Genomic DNA, 22,589 nt, shown 5'->3' with positions numbered 1-22,589 from the left:
AATATGTCCCTCTGAGACAGGCAAGAAGTGGTAAGATAAAGGAACCTTGGATGACGAGAGCGATGGAGCTTCTCGTCAAAAGGAAGAAGGTAGCTTACATAAGGTGGAGGAGGCTAGGGTCGAGCTCCCCTCTAGATGGTTACAGGCAGGCGAGGAAGGAGCTCAAAAATGTTCTGAGGAGAGCCAGGAGGGGGCACGAGAAAGGCTTGGCAGAATGGATTAGGGAGAACACAAAGGCATTTTACACTTATGCGAGGAATAAGAGAATGGTCAAAGAAAGAGTAGGGCCGATCAGGGATAGCAGAGGGAATTTGTGTGTGGAGTCTGAGGAGGTAGGGGAAGCCCTAAATGAGTTTTTTGCTTCTGTCTTTACGAAAGAAACAATCTTTGTAGTGAATGAAACCTTTGAAGAGCAGGTGTGCATGCTGAAATGGATAGAGATAGAGGAAGCTGATGTTTGACAAAATTTTCAGCACATTAAGATTGACAAGTCGCCAGGCCTGGACCAGATTTGTCCTTGGCTGCTTTGGGAAACGAAAAATGCGATTGCTTCACCACTTGCGAAGATCTTTGCATCCTTGCTCTCCACTGCATTTGTACCCGAGGACTGGAGAGAGGCAAATGTAAATCCTCTCTTCAAGAAAGGAAATAGGGAAATCCCCGGCAATTACAGACCAGTAAGTCTAATGTTTGTCATCTGCAAGGTGTTAGAAAGGATTCTGAGGGATAGGATTTATGTCCATCTGGAAGAGCATGGCTTGATTAAATGCAGTCAACACGGTTTTGAGGGGGTAGGTCATGCCTCACAAACCTTATCGAGTTCTTTGAGGATGTGACTTGAAAAGTTGATGAGGGTCGAGCTGTGGATGTGGTGTATATGGACTTTAGCAAGGCATTTGATAAGGTTCCCCATGGTAGGTTCATTCAGAAGGTCAGGAAGAATGGGATACAGGGGAACTTAGCTGTCTGGATACAGAATTGGCTGGCCAACAGAAGACAGCGAGTGGTAATAGAAGGAAAATATTCTGCCTGGATGTCAGTGGTGAGTGGTGTTCCACAGGGCTCTGTCCTTGGGCCTGTGTCCTTTGTAATTTTTATTAATGACTTGGATGAGGGGATTGAAGGATGGGTCAGCAATTTGCAGACGACACAAAGGTTGGAGGTGTTGTTGACAGTATAGAGGGCTGTTGTAGGCTGCAGTGGGACATTGATAGGATGCAGAGATGGGCTGAGAGGTGGCAGATGGAGTTCAACCTGGATAAATGCAAGGTGCTGCATTTTGGAAGGTCGAATTTGAAAGCTGAGTACAGGATTAAGGATAGGATTCGTGGCAGTATGGAGGAACAGAGGGATCTTGGTGTGCAGGTACATAGATCCCTTAAAATGGCCACCCAAGTGGACAGGGTTGTTAAGAAAGCATATGGTGTTTTTGCTTTCATTAACAGGGGGATTGAATTTAAGAGTCGTGAGATCTTGTTGCAGCTCTATAAAACTTTGGTTAGACCGCACATGGAATACTGCGTCCAGTTCTGGTCACCCTATTATAGGAAAGATGTGGATGCTTTGGAGAGGGTTCAGAGGAGGTTTACCAGGATGCTGCCTGGACTGGAGGGTTTTTCTTATGAAGAGAGGTTGACTGAGCTCGGACTTTTTTCACTGGAGAAAAGGAGGAGGAGAGGGGACCTAATTGAGGTATACAAGATAATGAGAGGCATAGATAGAGTTGATAGCCAGAGACCATTTCCCAGGGCAGAAGTGGCTAACACGAGGGGTCATAGTTTTAAGCTGGTTGGAGGAAAGTATAGAGGGGATGTCAGAGGCGGGTTCTTTACACAGAGTTGAGTGAGCATGGAATGTGTTGCCAGCAGCAGTGTGGAAGCAAGGTCATTGGGGACATTTAAGAGACTGCTGGACATGCATATGGTCACAGAAATTTGAGGGTGCATACATGAAGATCAATGGTCGGCACAACATCGTGGGCTGAAGGGCCTGAACTGTGCTGTGCTATGTTCGGTGTATTATTAAAGAATAAAAGGGTTGACTTATAAAATGGTGGGACACCTTCAAGGAGGAGATAATGAGTGTTCAGGATAATTATGTTCCTGGCAGGAAATAGAGTAGGTTTCCAAATTTAGAGTTGTGGGACATTAAAGGGCATGCAGAAGGGACATCACGAACTCAAGACTTCAGAATGTGGTACCATTATGAAGGGAATTAGGAAAGTGAAGAAGGCATGAGAAAACTTGAGAATAACCTAAAAGATACATAGCATTGCAAATTTTTTTTAAAAAATCATCTTGCTTGTTAAGTAGGAACCAAAAAAGTAACCTGTGTATGGAGACAGATGATGTAGGCATAGATCTGAACATTTTATGTTAGTTTTGACAAAAGTTGTGTGAGAAGGAAGATGGTGATAATGTTGCAATTTTAAATAATTGTGAAACATAAAGAAAGAGGAAATATGAAGGCATTTAATGTCAATGTGGATAGCTCACCAGGCCTGGATGAATTATTTGCCAGATAGTTAAATGAAAAAAAGAGAGAGAGAAAAAAAGTTCTAAACATCCGTTTCCATTTTTTTTTAAATGGTGCCAGTGGATTGCAGGTATGTTCCATTATCTTTTCTAAAAATAAAAAAAGAAGAGAAAAAAATGAATTGATTGAGGAACAAGTAGCAAACTTCTGGGGAGTTACTCATGACCAGAAACTGAATTGGATTGGCCATATAAATATTGTGGCTGTAAGAGCAGGTCGAGCCTGGAAACTATGCAGTCAGTAACTCATCTCCTAACTCCCCAGGTCTCTATCCACCATCTAAAAGTCACAAGTCAGGAATGTGATATAATACACCTCACTTGCCAGGATAAATACACCTCAATACTATTCAGAACAAAGCAGCCCATCCAATACCTTAAAAGTTAACTTCCTCCATTACCACAGTAGCAGTATATCCCATCCATTCTGAGGAAGTGCCACTTGATCCAAAATGTCAACTCTAATTTCTCTCCACAGATGCTGCTAGACATGCTGAGCTTCTCCAACAATTTCTAATTTTGTCCCATCTACAAGATGCACTGCAGCAATTTATCAAAGCTCCCTCAACACTACCTTTCAAACACACAATCACAAGTATCTGGAAAGAGGAGAGCAGCAGATACACAAGAACACAACACCTGCAGGTTGCCCTCCAAGCCATACCTCATCTTAACTTGGATTATATTATGGTTTCAAGATTGCAGAGTCAAAATTTTCACTTTCCTAAAAGCACTACACTTGCAAACCACATGAACTGCAGTGCTTCAAAATAAAACACACAAAAAGGTAGCTTCCCACCAACTTCTCAAAAGGTTATTTAGAGATGGCTAACAAATTCAGGTCAACCCAACACAGCCAAAATCCTAAAACAGAATAATAAATAAAATTACAAAGACACAAAACAGGCTGGCTAGCCTAACTTCAGTAGTGGTCATTTCTTTCAATGATGAGAAAATGTCTTGACATGTTTTCTTGTGCTAAAGTATAAGACAGATACCTGGATTGGACATGTCATATCACATTGGACAGGCTAGGCCTGTACACACTGACATTTAGAAGAATAAAAGGAGGCTTGACTGACAGGTCTTGCCAAAGTGAATATGAAAATGACATTTTCTCTTGTAGAATGATCGAAAGCTTGGTGGTGTTGTGTGAGGTGTATCATATGAATTTGGAGCAGATATTTGCTCCCTGTTCTGCCATTCAATAATATAATGGCTAACCGGTCTCGCAATTCTAATTCCACATTTTCAGTTACTCATGATAACAGTTAATTCACTCATCTAACTAAGTTTCATCGATCACCATCTTAAATACTCACTAACCTTCCTCTCCCCTCTATCTTGTAGAAGCAGAGAATTCCACAGTCATGCAATCCTCTAAGCTTTTCTCTTATCTTTTCCAAAAAAGGGTGACCCCCCCCCCCCCCCAATCTTTTCTGTAAAAGGTCCTCCAATTTTGAATTCACCCATTTGAAGAAACAATTTCCATGTCCACCTCATCCAGACTATTCAGGATATTACATACTTCAATCAATTCTTGTTCTATGAACTCCAGTGAAATCAAGACTAGTTTATCCAAAATTTCCTCAGACTACCTGATCATTCGAGGTACCAATTTAGTAAACCTTTTCTGAACTATCCACTGACTTTACATACTGAGACAAGTAAGGAGACCAAACCAAGCACAGCACTCGAGATATGGTCCTACCAAAGCCACATATGCTGAAGCTTAACATGCTTGCTTTCATTTTCAATTTCACTTGGAATAAAGGATACCATTTCATTAGTCGTCTTAACACTTGGAATAAAGGATACCATTTCATTAGTCGTCTTAATTACTTGTTATGACTGCAAACCAACTTTGTGACTTGTGCAAGAGAACATCAATATCCCTCCACATTTTGAATCCTGCAGTCATGATCCTTTTAACTAATATTCTCATTTTCTATGCTTTCTGTCAAGTTCATATTTTCCCCATATTATATTCCATCGCCAGATTTTTGCTTGCTTACTCAACATTTGTCTATCAATCTGCAACCTCCTTATTGTCATTTTTTGCAGCATACTTTCCTGCCTTTGTCTCATTCACAAACATACTATTGCTCTCCTCATCCAGGTTACTGATACAAATAATTAAATGCAGAGATCAGAGAATAGACTTCCTGTGGCATCCCACTTGACATACCCTGTCAATCAAAAAAATCCTGCCTGCTAATTAAATTCCTATCCACACGATTATATTAACCCCTACTCCATGTGTTTCAAATTTGCATAATAAACATTGATTTTCAAAAGACATTTGACAGGTGCCACATCAAAAGTACAATGTCAGCATATTCCCCTATCCCCAAAACATTGCTTCACAAAGAATTCTAGTAAATAGGTTTAAAATGATTTCACATTCGTGCTGCCTCTTCCTGATTTCCTTGAAATTGAGCTTTTTCTCCCCATGGGATGTCAGCTTTACTGGGGTTTGTTGTTCATTCTTAACAAGGCCTTAGAATTGGGTAGCTCATTAGGCCACATTTCTGTAGGTCTGAAATCACATGTAGGCCAGTGAGAACAACAGATTTCTTTTCCTAACAACCATTAGCATACCAGATAATTTCTGACAATTGATGACAGTTTCATTGTCAGCCATGTAGGAGTGAATTACTGCTGATGCTGGAATCTCTACCAACAACAAAATATGCTAGAAATCACAGCATGTCAGACAGCATCCACAAAGAAAGTGCAAGTTAACATTGAGTCTATTTGACTCTTCAGTGGTCTGGTTAAGAATCATCTAGACTCAAAACATTAGCTTGCTGTCTTTCAGTGGAGACTGCCTGATCTGTTGCGATTTCCAGCTTTTTTTTTATTTTCAATAATGGTCAGCAATATTATGTCATCTTTGCTGGCCACACAATAGAGCCCCAAACCATTTTTCGAAAAGTGTTTGCAATTTGCATCTCGCTATCTCAACATCAACACAGGGGGATGATGTGATGAATCTTCAAGCAGTCTTTGTTCCTGAACTAATATATTCTATTTGAAGCAACTCTCATATTGAGATCTTTGGGTGTTTAGTATTTCAAATAAAAGTTTCAAAAGTTTAGGGAAGCACATGCAATTAGCCTCCATTTGTCTTTCAAAAGAGACGTTTGAAATTATTTAATTTTTGTCCTATAATTGTTAGGTTGGGAAGAATTAGTTATTGTGCATGATACATACTGTATGGTCCACCACTATCTGAGATCAATAATAATCAACCTGTTATATAGGCCTAGAAATGTTGACATAAATGGATATTTCTGTATTCCAAATGTATTCATTGGATATAAAACTCCACTTGCTGTCATAGCATTAGCAGGGGTCTTTAGATAGATTAGATTTTTGTCATGTGTACTCACGTACAGGAATGCAGGGGTGCAGTGAGAAGTGTACAAAATAGTCACTCTATGATGCCAACTTTGCATACAAAAGACAGGATTAAAACGGAAATAAAGCAAAACAGCGAAAAGAAAAGGAAACATTCAGATCACCCCCTGCCTCTGCCATGGGTCCGTGCTGCCAGAACAAAGCCACCCCTTACTCTGCGAACACTCCAATGCCACTCTTCGGCACCACATTGCCTTCACCGATGCTATTGGCCCAGCATGGATTCACGTCAGCAATCTCAGCAATGCAGCTGATGTAGAAGACTTCAGGTCCCGAACTAGGGTCAAATCCAACACTGGGCCCACTGCTGCTAGCACTCTGGGAAGGAAACACTCCGGGGAAGGGGACTACAACATTACCACTGCAATACCATCTTCCTAGCTATAATCACTGAAATGACCAATTTAAAGCCTTCCCTACAATAGACAACAAGCTAACTAATGAAGTTTGACAAATTACTATCAACACATCAACTAATTTGTTAAACATCTCTTTTAAAGACCCGAGAATGAGGTCAATTCAGGATTTAAGGATATTTCAACCCACAGTTAGATATAGGAGTTGAATTAGGTATTCAGTCCATCAAGTCTGCCATGCTATTCAAATCATAGCTAATATGTTTTCCAACCCATCCTCTCCTTCTCCTCGTAAACCTTGATCCCTTTACTAATCAAGAATCTCTCTCTTAAATACATTTAATGACTTAGGCTCCACAGATTCTCCACCAAAAACTCTTCATCTTATTTTGACAGGGTTGTCCCTTCACTGATGCTGTGCCCTTGGATCCTAATCTGTTCTACTGCTCTCCACGTCCATTCTATTCAGGCTTCTCTATTCTGCAAGTTTCAATGAGATCTCCCCTCGTTAACATTCCATTTGCCTTATCTACCAAATGAACCTACATTTTAAAATAAACACAAAGTCCTGAACTAGGACTCCTAAATTCCCTTATGCTTCAGATTTCTAAAAGCTTTTCCCAACTAAGCGTTTCTGAATTCTTCCGATCAAAATGTATAACCTCACACTTCCCCACATGGTATTCCATTGCCACTTCTTTGCTTACTGTCCTAGTCTGTCCAGTCTTCTGCAGGCTCCCCATTTTCTTAACCCTACCTGTCCCCCCCCACCTATCTTTATGTCATCTGCAAAATTTAGCAACAATGCCCTTGGCTCTTTCTTCCAGATTGTTAAATGTATAACTCAAATAGTTGTGGTCCCAACAAAAATATGTAGAGTCAGAGATATAAGCACAGAAACAGATCCTTCAGTCCAAGTTGTCCATGCATATATCCTAAATTAATCTAATCCTATTAGCCAGCACTTGGCCATATCCCTCCAAACCCTTCCTACTCATGCACCCATCCAGATGCCTTTTAAATGATGTAACTGTACCAGACTCCACCATTTCCTCTGGTAGCTCATTGCATACACTCACCACCCTCTGCCTGAAAAAGTTGTTCCTTAGATCCCTTTTTATAATTTTTCCCTTCACCTTAAACATATAGAACGTAGACCATCACAGCGCAGTACAGGCCCTTTGGCTCTTGATGTTGGACCAAATCTGTGAAATTCATCTGATGCCTATCTAACCTACACCGTTCTATTATTATCCATATCTACGTGTAAAGCCCATTTAAAATTTCCTTAACATCAGAGAGTCTACTACTGTTGCAGGCAGGCTGTTCCACACTCTACTACTCTGAGTAAAGAAACTACTCCTGATACACTGTATGTCCTAAATCGATCACCCCTCAATTTAAAGCTATATTCCCACATCTTAGCTTTCACCATCCGATGAAAAAGGCTTTCACTGTCCACCATATCTAATCCTCTGATTATCCTATACTTCTCAACTGAAGTCACCTCTCAACCTTCTCTCCAAGAAAAACAGCCTGTTCCCTCAGCCTTTCCTCATAAAACCTTTATTCCATACCAGGTAACATCCTAGTAAATCTCCTCTGAACCCTTTCCAAAGCTTCCACATCCTTCCAAAATGCTGTGACCAGAACTGTACGCAATACTCCAGCCTTACTAGCATCTTGTACAGCTGAAGCACGAACTTGTGGCTCAGAAACTTAATTCCTCTACCAATAAGCACCAACACACTATATGCCTTCTTAACCTTATCAACCTGGGTGGCAACTTTAAGGGATTTATGCACCGGGACTCAGATCTCTGTTCATCTATACTGCCAAGAATCTTATCCAAATGCCTTTTAAATGTTGTAGATGTACCAGCCTCCACCATTTCCTCTGGTAGCTCATTCCATACACTCACCACCCTCTGCATGAAAAAGTTGGTCTTTAGATTCCTTTTTATAATTTTTCCCCCTCAGCTTAAGCATATAGAATGTAGACCATTGCAGCTCAGTACAGACAATCAAGGTATTTTTCAATGTATAATTTCAGTTACATCACACTAAATTTTTGCTATATATTCTGTATTTTAGGATCGAGTCCACCACTATCACCTGATGAAGGAGCGACGCTCCGAAAGCTAGTGTGCTTCTATTTAAACCTGTTGGACTATAACCTGGTGCTGTGTGATTTTTAACTTTATACACCCCAGTCCAACACTGGCATCTTACCATTAGCCCAGTACTCTACATTCTTGTTACTTCTTCCGAAGTGAACTACCTCATACTTTTCTGCATTAAATTCCAATTGCCACCTCTCAGCACAGCTCTGTATCTACGTCCCTCTGTAACCCACAACATCCTTCAGTACTATCCACAACTCTGCCTATCTAGTGTCATCCACAAATTTACTAACCCATCCCTCTACACCCACATCTAGATCATTTACGAAAATAAACAGCTGTGGCACCAAAACAGATCCTTGCGGCAAACCACTGGTAACTGAGCCCCAGGATGAACACTTCCCATCAACCACCATCTTCAGTCTTCTTTTAGATAGCCAATTTCTGATCTGCTAAATCACCTTCAATCCCGAAATCCTGTATTTTGTGCAATAGCCTGGCGTGTGGAACCTTAACAATCGCCATACTGAAATCCATGTACACCCCGTCAACTGCTTTACCTTCATCCACCTGTTTTTTCATCTTCTAAAAGAACTCAATAAAGTTAGTTAGGCACGACCTACGCTTCACAAAACCTTTTTTGACTATTCCTAATCAAATTATTCCTTTCCAGTTGATTATGAATTCTCTCTCTTATAATATTTTCCAACACCTTACCGACAACTGAAGTAAGGCTCACTGGCCTATAGTTACCAGGGTTGCCCTCTCAAGGGAACAACATTTGTTCTCCTCCTGTCGACAAGGATGACAAAGATCAAAGCCAAAGACTGTACAATCTCCTCCCTGGCTTCCCAGAGAATCAGAGGATATATCCCATCTGGCCAGGGGTCTTATCTATTTTCAGATCTTCCAAAATTGCTAAAACCTCCTGTCAACCTCAATCCCATCTAATCTAGTAGTCTGTATCTCTGTATTCTCAGTAACATTGTCAGTATTCACTTTGGAAAAGGGCAAAGTATTCATTAAACGCTTCCCCTATGTCCTCAGATTCCACTCTCAACTTTCCACTATTGTCTTTGATTGGCCCTAATATTACTCTAGGAGAAAGTGAAGTCTGCAGATGCTGGAGATCAGAAATGGAAATGTGTTGCTGGAAAAGCGCAGCAGGTCAGGCAGCATCTAGGGAACAGGAGAATCGACGTTTCGGGCATTAGCCCTTCTTGAAGAAGGGCTAATGCCCGAAACGTCGATTCTCCTGTTCCCTAGATGCTGCCTGACCTGCTGCGCTTTTCCAGCAACACATTTCCATCCCTAATATTACTCTAGTCATTCTTTTATTCCTGATATACCTATAGAAGGCCTTAGGGTTTTCCTTGGTCCTATCTGCCAACTACTTCTCATGTCCCCTCTTGGCTCTTTTTAGCCCTCTCTTTAGATCTTTTCTAGATAACTTATAACGCTCAAGCCCTCTAACTGAGCCTTCATCCTCAAATAAGCCAACTTCTTTAGTAAACCATGGCTCCCTCTCTCAAGAACTACCTCCCTGCCTGAGAGGTATACACTAATCAAGGACCCTCAGTAGCTGTTCCTTGAATAAGCTCCACTTTTCATGTGTGTTCCTGCAGTTTCCTTCCCCATCCTATACATCCTAAATCTTGTTTAATCACATCATAATTGCCTTTCCCCCTGTTATACCTCTTTCCCTGTGGTATACATCTATGCCTGACCATTGCTATTGTAAACCTATGCCCTCTAGTTCTGGATTCCTCCAAACCGAAGGAAAAGACCTTGTCTATTGACTCTATCCATGACTTTCATGATTTTATAAACTTCTATGAGGACAACCCTCAGCCTCCGACATTCCAGGGAAAACAGTCCCAACCTATTCAGCCTCTCCCTATCAGTCAAAGCCTGCAACCCTAGCAACATCCTTGCAAGTCTTTTCTAAAGCCTTTCAAGTTTCACAACATCCTTCCTATAGCAGGGAGACCAAAATTGCATGCAATATTTCAAAAAAGTGGCCTAATCAATGTCCTGCGCAGTCACTACATGGCCTCCAACTCCTACACTCAATGCTCTGACCAATGAAGTATACCAAATGTCTTCTTCACTATCCTAGGTCAACTCCACTTTCAAGGAGTTGTGAATCTGCACTCCAAGGTCTCTTTGCTCAGCAATACTCCCCAGGACCTTGCCATTAAGTGTATACATTCTGAGTCATAGAGATGTACAGCATGGAAACAGACCCTTCAGTCCATACCCACCCATGCCGATCAGATATCCCAACCCAATCTAGTCACAGCTGCCAGCACCAGGCCCGTAACCCTCCAAGCCCTTCCTATTCATACACCAATCCAAATGCCTCTTAAAATGTTGTAATTGTACCAGCCTGCCCCACTTCCTCTGGCAGTTCATTCCATACACATCACCCTCTGTTTGAAAAAGTTGCCCCTTAGGTCTCTTTTATATCATTCCCCTCTCACACTTAAACCTACACCCTCTAGTTCTGGACTCCCCCACCCCAGGGAAAAGACTTTGCCTGTTTACCCTATCCATGGCCCTCAATTTTGTAAACCTCTATAAGGTCACCCCTCAGCATCCGACACTCCAGGAAAAACAGCCCCAGCCTGTTCAGCCTCTCCCCATAGCTCAAATCCTCCAACCCTGGCAACATCCTTGTAAATCTTTTCTGAACCCTTTCAAATTTCACAACACCTTTCCGATAGGAAGGAAACCAGAATTGCACGCAATATTCCAACAGTAGCCTAACCAATGTCATGTACAGTTGTAACATGACCCCCCAACTCCTATATTCAATACTCTGACCAATAAAGAAAAGCATACCAAACGCCTTCTTCACTATCCTATCTACCTGCGACTCCACTTTCAAGGAACTATGAACCTGCACTCCAAGCTCTCTTAGTTCAGCAACACTCCCTAGGACCTTACCATTAAGTGTATAAGTCCTGCTAAGATTTGCTTTCCAAAAATGCAGCACCTCGCATTTATCTGAATTAAACTCCATCTGCCACTTCTCAGCCCATTGGCCCATCTGGTCAAGATCCTGTTGTAATCCGAGGTAACTCTTTTTGCTGTCCACTACACCTCCAATTTTGGTGTCATCTGCAAACTTACTAACTGTACCTCTTATGCTCACATCCAAATCATTAATGTAAATGACAAAAAGTAGAGGAGCCAGCACTGATCCTTGTGGCACTCCACTGGTCTCAGGCCTCCAGTCTGAAAAACAACCCTCCACCACCACCCAACGTCTTCTACCTTTGAGCCAGTTCTGTATCCAAATGGCTAGTTCTCCCTGTATTCCATGTGTACATCCTGTCCCTCAGGATTCCCTCCAACAACATGCCCACCACTGACATCAGGCTCACTGATCTGTAGTTCCCGGGCTTGTCTTTACCACCCTTCCTAAACAGTGGCAGCACGTTAGCCAACCTTCAGTCTTCCGGCACCTCACCTGTGACTATCAATGATACAAATATCTCAGCAAGAGGCCCAGCAATCACTTCTCTAGCTTCCCACTGAGTTTTGGGGTACACCTGATCAGGTCCTGGGGGTTTATCCGCCTGTACCAATTTCAAGACATCCAGCACTTCCTCTTCTGTAAGATGGACATTTTGCAAGATGTTACCATCTATTTCCCTACAGTCTATATCTTCCATATCCTTTACCACAGTAAATACTGATGCCAAGTACTCATTTAGTATCTTCCCCATTTTCTGTGGCTCCACACAAAGGCCGCCTTGCTGATCTTTGAGGGGCTCTATTCTCTCCCTAGTTATCCTATTGTCCTTAAAATGTATTTGTAAAAACCCTTTGGATTCTCCTTAATTCTATTTGCCAAAGCTATCCCATGTCCCCTTTTTGCCCTCCTGATTTCCCTCTTTAGGTATACTCCTATTTCCTTTATACTCTAAAGGATTCACTCGATCTATCCTGTCTATATCTTACATATGCTTCCTTCTTTTCTTAACCAAGCCCTCAATTTCTTTAGTCATCCAGCATTCCCTATACCTACCAGGAATATACTTTCTCTGGATTCTCATTATCTCATTTCTGAAGGCTTCCCATTTTCCAGTCGTCCCTTTACCTGTGAACATCTGCCTCCAATCAGCTTTTGAAATTTCTTGCCTAATACCGACAAAATTGGCCTTTCTCCAATCTAGAAATTCAACTTTTTGATCTGGTCTATCCTTTTCCATCACTATTTTAAATCTAATAGAATTATGGTCACTGCCCCAAAGTGCTCCCCCACTGACACCCCAGTCACTTGCCCTGATTTACAGTTCCCAAATGCAGCACCTCATTTTTTTAAAAATCTAAATTAAACTCCACCTGCCACTCCTCAGCCCATTGGCCCACGGTCTTGCTATACTCTCTTCCATTGTAACCTCCTTCGCTGTCCACTACACCTCCAACTTTGGTAGCATCTGCAAACTTACTAACTATACCTCCTATGTTCACATCAAAGTCATTTATATAAAGTGATGAAAAGCAACCTTCCACCACCAGCAGTTGTCTTCTACCTTAGAGCTAATTCTGTATCCAAATTGCTAGTTCTCCCTGTATTCCATGAGATCTAACCTTGCTCACCAGTCTCCCATGGGGAACCTTGCAGAGTGCTTTACTGAGGTCCATATAGATCACGCCCACTGTTCTGCCCTCACCAATCCTCTTCATTACTTCTTCAAAAAACTCACTCAATCAAGTTAGTGAGACAATTTCCCTTGCACAAAGCCATATTGACTATCCCTAATCAATCCTTGCCTACGCAAATACATGTAAAAATACATGTAAATTCTGTCCCTCTGGATTCCCACAACAATTGCCCACCACTAACACCAGGCTTACTGATCTATAGTTCCCTGGCTCCTGCAGAACTCCGCTGGTCGCCACGAGTCATCCTGACAAAGACACCTTTATTCCCCACTCTCTGTATTCTGCCAATCAGCCAATCCTCTATCCATGCTAGTACCTTGTCCCTAACACACATCTTATTCAGCTTCCTCCTTTTCAGCACCTTGACAAAGAGCTTCTGGAAATCCAAATAGATCATATCCACTGGCTTTCCTCTGTCTAAATTGCTTATTACCTACACAAAGAATTCTAAGATTTGTCCCTAGACGATTTCCCCTAGACGAAGCCATGCTGACTCAGTCCTGTTTTACCGTTCACTTACAAGTACTCCACAATCTCATCCTTTTTCTAAAAAAAAAGACTAAAATCTTACTCTTAAAGGCTTCCCAATCCTTTGCCTCCACACTAATCTTCACCTCGTTTTATACTTTTATCCTCTCCCTGAATTCCCTTCAGTAACGGTTGACTCATCCTCCCCGAACAAGTTTCTTACTCCTTGGGATGAATTTCTGCTGTGCCTCAAATTATCATCAGAAACTATTGCCATTCCGTTGTTTTCCCTACTAAGCTCCCCATCGAGTCTGTGTTGTTACCTTTACTCAATGCAACACCATCACATCTGATTCAAGTTTCTCCCACTCAAACTAAAGGGTGAATTTTATCATATTATGGTCACTACCCTTGTGGGGTTCCTTGAACTCCCTCAGTCAGTCAGTCTCCCTAATTACACATCAAATTCAAAATTGCCTGTTCCCTGTTGGGCTCGACCACAAGCTGCTCCAAAAATAAATCTCGTACACATTCCATTCATTATTTTTCTTCTGATCTTCTACCAACCTAACTTTCCCAGTCCAGCTGCATATTGAAGTCCCCCATGAATATTGTAGTAGTGCCTTTCCTAACGTGCTTTTTCTATCTCCTGATTTATTTTCTATCTTACATCCAGACAACTGCTTGAGGGCCTGTACATAACTCCTGACAGGGTCTTTGATCTTCTGCAGTTCCTCAACTCTACCCACACAGATGCTAGACCTCAGACTTTCTATCACTTAGAGTCAGAGATGTACAGCAGCAGAAACAGACCCTTCAGTCCAACTCATCCATGCCAACCAGATATCCCAACCCAATCTAGTCCCATTTGCCAACATTTGGTCCATAACCCTCCAAAACCTTCCTATTCATATATCCATCCAGATGCCTTTTAAAATGTTGTAATTGTACCAGCCTGCACCACTTCCTCTGGCAGCTCATTTCATACATGCACCACCCTCTGCGTGAAAAGATTGTCCCTTAGGTCCCTTTTATATCTTTTCCCTCTCACCCTAAACCTGTGCCCTCTAGTTCTGGACTCCCCCACCCCAGGGAAACAATTTGCCAATTTATCCTGTCCATGCCCCTCATGATTTTATAAACCAGATGTCACCCCTCAGCCTTCGACAGTCGAGGGAAAACAGCTCCAGCCTATTCCGCATGTTCCTGTAGTTCAAATCCTCCATCTCTGGCAACATCCTTGTAAATCTTTTCTGAATCCTTTCAGTTTCACAACATCATTCCAATAGGAAGGAGACCTCAAGTGCACACAGTATTCCAAAGTGGCCTAACCAATGTCCTGTACAGCTGTAACATGACCTCCCAACTCCTGTACTCAGTACTCTGACCAATAAAAGCATACCAAACACCTCCTTCACTATCCTATCTACCTGCAACACCACTTTCAAGGAGCTGTGAACCTGCACTCCAAGGTCTCTTTGTTCAGCTACACTCCCGAAGACCTTACCATTAAGTCGAGAAGTCCTGCTAAGTTTTGCTTTCCCAAAATGCAGCAGCTCACATTTATCTAAATTAAACTCCATCTGCCACTCCTCAGCCCATTGGCCCATCCCATTGTAATCTAAGGTAACCTTCTTTGCTGGTCACTACATCTCCAATTTTCATGTCATCTGCAAACTTACTAACTATACCTCTTATTCTCATAGCCAAATCATTTATGTAAGTGATAAAGTAGTGGATCCAGTTGGTTGTAGCACTCCTTGTAGCACTCCACTGGTCACAGGCCTCCAGTCTGAAAAACAACCCTCCACCATCACCCTCTATCTTCTACCTTTGAGCCAGTTCTATATCCAAATGGCTAGTTCTCCCTGTATTCCATGAGATCTAACCTTGCTAATCAGTCTCCCATGTCGAACTCCTTACTGAAGTCCATATAGATCCTCGGATGCTGCCTGAACTGCTGTGCCCTTCCAGCACCACTAATCCAGAATCTGGTTTCCAGCATCTGCAGTCATTGTTTTTACCCTCCATATAGATCACATCTACTGCTCTGCCCTCATCAATCCTCTTTGTTACTTCTTTAAAAAAACTCAATCAAGTTTGAGAGACAGGATTTCCCAGACATAAAGCCATGTTGACAATCCCTAATCAGTCCTTGCCTTTCTAAATACATGTATATCCTGTCCCTCAGGATTCCCTCCAACAACTTGCCCACCACCGAGGTCAGGCTCACATTTCTTGCTGTCAAATTAAATTGACTTTCTTATTAACAAGGCAGCACCCCTCCACTCCACCCCCTCCCCATACCTTTTAATAGGCCACTTATTCGTGGATGTTTATTTCCCAGCCTGATCTTCTTGGCAGCCATATCTGTGATACTCAACTTCATACCTACCAACTCAATCTGAGCTGCAAGCTCAATTCCCTTGTTTCTGTATTGACTATCCCCTTTCTCATAGTTGTCCTCTTATCTGCTATGCCCAAAGTTAGACTCATGACTCTCCTTTTACTCTGTCCAGTTTTTGTTGTAGAAACTTTAATAACCTCTGCTGAACCCTCCCCCACTATGCACTTTTGGCACCCACCCCCCACCCCCACCTCCCCAAGCCTGCACCAACAAGTTTTGCCCTTCCATATTAAAACTGGCTTCACTTACAGGATCTGTATCCCTCTATTTCCTTTCTATTCGTGTATTCATCCAGGTACATTTTGAATGCTGCTTTTGTGTCTGCTTCCTCCACCTCCTGGCAGTGCATTCCAGGAACTCACCACACATTTTGCAAAAAACCTGCTTCCCGTGCACGTCTTTTAACAGCCCCAGCCCCTCCCCCTCCCACCCTCCACCCTGTACCTTGAACCCATGTCCCCTAGCAATTGACCCCTCCACTCTAGGAATTTGCCTCATACTTTCCATTCTATCCATGCCATTCACAACCTTGTAAGCTTCTTTCAGGTCACTGCTCAACCTCATGCATTGCAGTGAAAACAAACCCAGTCCATTCAACCTTTTTTCATAGCCAAAATCCTCCATACCAGGCAACATCCTGGTAAACCTTTTCTGTACTTTTTCCAAAGCATCCACATCTTTCTGGTAGTGTGGTGACCAGAGGTGTGGCCAACTAAAGTTCTGCAATGCTGTAGCATAACCTGTCTATTCTTATTCTCAAAGCTGCTTCCAATGAAGGCAAGCATGCCATAGATCTTTTTTACTACGTTATCTACTGCCGCTGCCACCTTCATTGATCTGTGGATCTACACACCCAGATCCTTCTCCATATCAATATTCCTAAGGGTTCTATCATTCACTGTATAATTTCCACCAAAATATATCATCTTACATTTGTCCGGATTAAACTCCATCTGCCATTTTTCTAACTATGCCTCTAACTGATTTTTTAGTGTGCTCTATCTTAACAGTCCTCACTATCCACAAATCTTTGTACCATCTGCAAACTTACTAATTAAACCAACCACGTTTTTCTCCAGATCATTTAATGTAGACCACAAACAGTAAAGGTCCCATCTCTGATCCCTGCGAATGCCACTAGTCACAACCCGAGAAAAAGCATCTATCCATCGCTATCCTCTAATCTCCTATGACTAAGTCAGTTCTGTATCCATCTTACCCCTGAAACCACGTGACTTCACCTTTTGTACCAGTCTGCCATGATAGACCTCATCAAAAGCCTTACTGAAGTGCATGGAGACAAAAATCAACCTCTTTTCCCTCAATCATCTTTGTCGCCTCCTCAAAAAAACTCAATCAAGTTTGTGAGGCACAACCTCCCCTGCAGTCTATTGGTAATAAGTGCATTTTCTTTGAAACGCGTTATAGATTTTGTCCCTGAATCTTTTCCAATAATTTCCCTCCCACAAACAGGAGGCTCATAGGCCCATAATTTCCAGGATTATCCCTGTTACCCTTCTTAAACAAATGGGACTACATTGGCTATTCTCCTGTCCTCTGGGACATCATCTATGGCCAAAGAGGATACAAAGATGTCTGTCAATGCTCCAGCAATTGGTTCTCTTGCCTCCTTCAGTATTCTAAAATAGAATCTATCAGGACCCAGGGTCTTACCTATCTTAAGACTTTTTAAGGCACACAACATCTCTTCCTTTTTAATAGCAACTTGGCTTAGAATTTCCATATTCCCTTTTTCGAGACCATCCTAAATCAATTCCTTCCCTTTGGTGAAGACTGATACAAAGTATTCATTTAGGACCTCATCTACCTCTTCTGGGTCCACACACAGATTCCCTTCTTTATTCTTCAGTGGGCCAGGCCTTTCCCAGGCTCTCCTTTTGCTTTTTAATATATGTATAAAAAGCCTTGGGATTCTCCTTTATCCTGTTTGCCCATGACTTTTCATGACCCCTTTGAGCCCTGTGGTTCCTTGTTTAAGTTCTTTCCTTATACACATCAAAAGGGCTTCATCAGTTCTCATCCTTCTAAACCTTACATACGCTTCCTTTATCCTTTCGAGAATGGTCATAACATCCCAGGTCATCCAAGGTTCATGTAACTTGTCATTTAGAAAGCAATTTAACCAAGTTTCTCTTTCTCTTCCATCTCCTGATTTATAGCTATTATTGTATCCTCCAAAGTGATGACAGAAGCATAATATTTGTTAATTCTCACTACCAAAATGATTAACATTAACGTGGAAACTCATGTTTCCATCTTTACATTTCAAGCCAGCTCCCTCTCATCCTCCAGACCTCTCAAAGATCAGCAAGGCAGCCTGTATGTGGAGCCACAGGAGATATTTAACGAGTATTTTGCAGTATTTACAATGGAGAAGGACATGGAAGATACAGAATGTAGTGAAATAAATGGTGACATCTTGAAAAATGTCCAAATTACAGAGGAGGAAGTGTTGGATGTCTTGAAACGCATAAAGGTGGATAAACCTCCAGGACCTGATCAAGTGTATCCTAGAACTTGGTGGGAAGCTAGGGAAACGATTGCTGGGCCCTTTGCTGAGATACTTGAATCATCAATAGTCACAGGTGAGATGGCACCACGTTAGTCAACCTTCTGACATTATTTAAGAGAGGTGGTAAGGACAAGCCAGAGAACTATAGACCAGTGAGCCAGACATCAGTGGTGGGCAAGTTGTTAGAGGAAATCCTGAGGGACAGAATTTACATGTATTTGTAAAGGCAAGGACTGATTAGCAACAGTCAACATAGCTTTGTGCGTGGGAAATCATATCTCACAAACTTGATTGAGTTTTTTTGAAAAAGTAACAGAGGATTGATGAGGTCAGATGGTGGACGTGATCTATATGGACTTCAGTAAGACATTCGACAAGGTTCCCCAAGGGAAACCGATGAGCAAGGTTAGATCTCATGGAATAGAGGGAGAACTAGCCATTTGGATACAGAACAGGCTCAAAGGTGGTGGTGGAGGGTTGTTTATCAGACTGGAAGCCTGTGACCAGTGGAGTGCCACAAGGATCGGTGCTGGATCCACAACTGTTGATGATTTGGATATGAACATAGGAGGTATAGTTAGTAAGTTTGCAGATGACATCAATATTCGAGGTGTAGTGGACAAAGAAGGTTATCTCAGATTACAATGGAATCTTGATCAGATGGGCCAATGAGATGAGGAGTGGCAGATGGAGTTTAATTTAAATAAATGAGAGGTGCTACATTTTGGGAAAGCAAACCAGAGCAGGACTTCCAGGCTTAATGGTAAGGTCTTCGGGAGTGTAGCTGAACAAAGAGACCTTCATAGCTCCGTGAAAGTGAAGGCTGCATTTGGTATACTTTCCTTTATTGGTCAGAGTATTGAGTACAGGAGTTGGGAGGTCATGTGGTTAGGCCACTTTTGGAATATTGCACGCAGTTCTGGTCTCCTTCCTATCAGAAAGATGTTGTGAAACTTGAAAGGGTTCAGAAAAGATTTACGAGGATGTTGCCAGGGTTGGAGGATTTGAGCTATAGGGAGAGGCTGAACAGGCTGGGCTGAGGGGTGACCTTATAGAGGTTTATAAAATCATGAGGGGCATGGGCAGAATAAATGGACAAATCTTTTCCCTGGGGTGGAGGAGTCCAGAACTGGAGGGCATAGGTTTAGGGTGAGAGGGGAAAAGATATCAAAGAGACCTAAGGGGCAACTTTTTCACGCAGAGGGTGGTACATGTATGGAATGATGTGCCAGAGGAAGTGGTGGAGGCAGGTACAATTACAAGATTTAAAAAGGCATCTGGAGAAGTATACAAATAGAAGGGGTTTGGAGAGCTGTGGATCAAGCGCTGGCAAATGGGACTCGATTAGGTTGGGATATCTGGTCGGCATGGATGAGTTGGACCAAAGGGTCTGTTTCCATGCTGTATATCTCTTTGACTATGGCCATGACTCTTCGGCCTTTCCTCCTGATTAAATATTTAGTTAATGTAGTCAGCAATTGTTTACATTCTAACCAATCATCTGACCTGCCAACCAACACTGCACAATGATGATTTTTCCCAAAGCCTGATGCTTTCCTCAACTCTAAACGATAAATGATGAACCCTCCTCTTTCAATATTTCTTTATTATAGGAATTTCCTTATCTGCACATTCTTTTTGTATACTCTATCCTTCATTGCAGTTATTGTTAGGGACTCTGAAGGCAACTCCTATTAGTGATATCTTTACTATTCCTCATCTCTACCTAAACTCATTTAACTCTAATCTTCTGTACCAAAACATCTATAAAGTTCTACCTCTCCAAGTTTACCAATCTTGGTATCCTTATTGAATAGCATGCTTCCTTCAATATTCAGCACCCAATCCTGGTCATCCATCAGCCGCATCTTTGTATTGATTGTTTGATCATATCCATCTTTTTCAATGTGCATTATTAATTTGTTTACTTTGTAATGAATTCCATACACATTCAGATACAGACAATTTCTATCATCCTGAGTTGCACTTCCGATTTACTCTACCTTGATTCTATCCCTTAATTTGTACAACTGTCCAAGCCTAACCCTCCAGTAGCTAGTTAAAAGCCCCTCTACTTCACCAGTTATGTGGCTCACTACAACACCAGTTCCATTGTGTTCCAGGTATAGCCAGCCCAATGGTTCAAATTCCTGGAATCCATTTCTTCCTCATCAGTCTTTGAATCACACATTTATTTCTCTAATTTTATTCACCCTCTGCCAATTTGTGTGAGGTACCAGTCCAGAGATTACTACCTTTCAGGGCATGCTTAAGTTAATGCCTAGCTTCTCAGACTCTCTCAGTCAAGGCTCTTTCTTCTTTTTACCTATACCAACATGGCTCATAACAATTGAAACAATCCCTTCCCACAACAGGATCTTGAACTTTAACAAATGCAGAGGCCAAACTCCTCCGTTAATTAAAAACAAACATCCGGAAAGTGTCACCTCAGCTTGTAAACTGTTAAAAGTGAGGGTGTGAAAGAATTCCTAATTTCCATTATTTCAAGAAAAATAGCAATTTATTTTCTTTACAGAACATTAAAGCAAAAACTATTTTAAACACCCAGGCTCAGTAATTTAAGAAAAACAATCTGACTCCAACTCTAAAAATACTGCTCCAATAACAAAATTATTAAACATTACATTAACTTAATCTCAAGTCCGCACAGTCTGTCTTCTCCGCTGTCTTTAATCTTCCATCTGCTGATCCCCCCAGGTGGCCATTTCACTTTCAACTGCTTTTACAGGGAAGGTACCTTTTGATAGAGAGAGTGCCTTATTTCTTTGAGAGCAAGATGTTAGCTGGGCAATAGCTCAATGGCAGTTGCTCTGCTATTCAACGGGAGTTGCTCTTATCAATTTTCAGAATGCTCTGGTATTATACCCACCAACATCATATTCTGTCATTGGTCGGATGTTGTCAATATAATAAATTCAAATTCAACTGGGTTTTAGTATCCTGGGCATAATTTAAATTAATTGGTTAAATTTGAATTGTTGTCCAAATGCAACCAAAACTCAGTTACCCACGTAACAGCCATATGTTACATATTTTGGAATAACTTCTATTATTAGCTGATTTGTTCTGCTGCCATGGCTGTACTTTACATTTAGGAGGAGAAAGTGAGGTCTGCAGATGCTGGAGATCAGAACTGAAAATGTGTTGCTGGTAAAGCACAGCAGGTCAGGCAGCATCCAAGGAACAGGAGAATCGACGTTTCGGGCATAAGCCCTTCCCGATGAAGGGCTTATGCCCGAAACGTCGATTCTCCTGTTCCTTGGATGCTGCCTGGCCTGCTGTGCTTTACCAGCAACACATTTTCAGCTCTGTACTTTACATTTAAAAATTCAGAAAACACTATCTTGAAGTGACCATACACTCTTTAGAATTTGTAACGCAACGGGCAGACATCACATCTACGTGGACTCATTCTTTGTGGCAGAGAAGTGTTTCAATCCCCACTGCTTGAAGAAGTCACCCATTAGTTTGATTTCCAGCATCTCTGCCTTTTGTTTTAGGATTTTATTCTGAAGCTGTGCACTCTGTGAAAGCTCAAGCAAATCTGAACAAGCTCATGGCACTCAATATTACATGACTCTCCTCTTAGAAAAATAGAAACTAAAAGGAGTATTTTTCTCCTGTAGGGTCATGAATCTTTATAAATTTCTTCCTCAAAATGACAGTGGAAGAAGAGTCTTAAAAATATTTTTAAGTGGGAGAGAGATAGCTTTGTGATAAGCAAGGGGATGTAAGGTTATCAGGGTGGGTGCGAATGTGAAATAATTAGAACAGTCATGATCTTATTGAAAACTGGAACAAGTTTGAGGCCCTGCTGTGTTCCTATCATTTTACATTTGTAAGGGAATGATAGAATTCTAAGTTGTTTTAAAAAGATTAAGAAAAAAAAAATCAAAAAGACAAATATTATGTTTCTTTTTAAAATTACTTACCTTGTCTAAGACCAAACTACTCAAGTGCCTTCAAATACCTACAGCAGAAGAAAAAAGTAGATCATAGTGATAATATTCATTTTGAAATACAATATAAATTCAATTTATGTTTACAG

The 22,589-nt window shown here is 41.6% G+C and overlaps 1 protein-coding gene across 20 annotated transcripts in view; it reads right to left on the bottom strand.

Annotated features, from left to right (window-relative positions):
• Window positions 1-22,589, bottom strand: part of LOC122549101 (lipoxygenase homology domain-containing protein 1-like) — a 344,896-nt gene that overhangs the window by 291,103 nt on the left and 31,204 nt on the right. For 6 of the 20 annotated variants that reach the window (XM_043688349.1, XM_043688344.1, XM_043688345.1 and 3 more), the window contains exon 2: window positions 22,474-22,511. The exons of 13 other annotated variants lie outside the window; for them this stretch is intronic. The gene's annotated coding sequence lies outside the window, so the exon portion shown is untranslated. Of the gene's footprint in view, window positions 1-4,937; window positions 5,074-22,473; window positions 22,512-22,589 lie in introns of all 20 variants that reach the window. One more of the 20 variants, XM_043688350.1, reaches the window with a different exon arrangement.

Source organism: Chiloscyllium plagiosum, chromosome 4 (genome assembly GCF_004010195.1).
Source record: "Chiloscyllium plagiosum isolate BGI_BamShark_2017 chromosome 4, ASM401019v2, whole genome shotgun sequence".
Taxonomy (NCBI): Eukaryota; Metazoa; Chordata; class Chondrichthyes; order Orectolobiformes; family Hemiscylliidae; genus Chiloscyllium; species Chiloscyllium plagiosum.
The sequence above is the reverse complement of the archived record's forward strand: the minus strand, read 5'-3'. Positions and strand labels throughout refer to the sequence as shown.